We start from the raw sequence: 705 nt of genomic DNA, 5'->3' as shown, positions 1-705 counted from the left end.
TGTGTGTGTGTGTGTGTGTGCGTGTGTGTGTGTGTGTTTCAGTGTGGGTGGGGTATGTTTGTGTATGCGCATGTGAGTGGAATATGTGTGTGAAGAATGTGTGTTAGTATGCGAGTGTGTCTGTGTGTATGCGCAGAGAGTTTTACAGTACTGTAAACCCTCTCTGGTATGCGCTTGTGAGTGAAATATATGTGTGAATAATGTTTGTTAGTGTGTAAGTGTGTGTCTGTTTGTGTATGCGCACATGTGTGTGTGTGTGGAACGTGTGTGTTATGTGAATGTGTGAGTGTGTGTGTGTGTATGTGTGCGTGTGTGTGTGTGTGTAAGTGTGTGTGTGTGTGTGTGTGTGTGTGTGTGAGAGAGAGAGAGAGAGAGAGAGAGAGAGAGAGAGAGACAGAGAGAGAGAGAGAGAAGGTAAGTGAGTGAGTGAGTGAGTGAGTGATGAGTGGGTGAGATAGTGAGTGAGTGATTGAGTGCGTTGTAATTAGGTTTGCTGGACAGGGTATACGTATTTGTGTGAGTGGGTGTTTATGTGCTTGTATCTCATGGCTGTATTTAATCAGCAACTGAGCAAAGAGAGGGAGAGAAATAAAAACGAACATATTTTTTATTATTATTATGAGAAAACGGAGTAGGGAGCGGGAGGAAGGATACTGATTGTACAGACACACAGACAGGCAGGCCGACATACAGAAAGACAGACAG

This window comes from Aplysia californica, unplaced genomic scaffold, assembly GCF_000002075.1.
Source record: "Aplysia californica isolate F4 #8 unplaced genomic scaffold, AplCal3.0 scaffold00184, whole genome shotgun sequence".
Lineage (NCBI taxonomy): Eukaryota > Metazoa > Mollusca > Gastropoda > Aplysiida > Aplysiidae > Aplysia > Aplysia californica.
Note: the sequence above shows the minus strand (reverse complement) of the source record.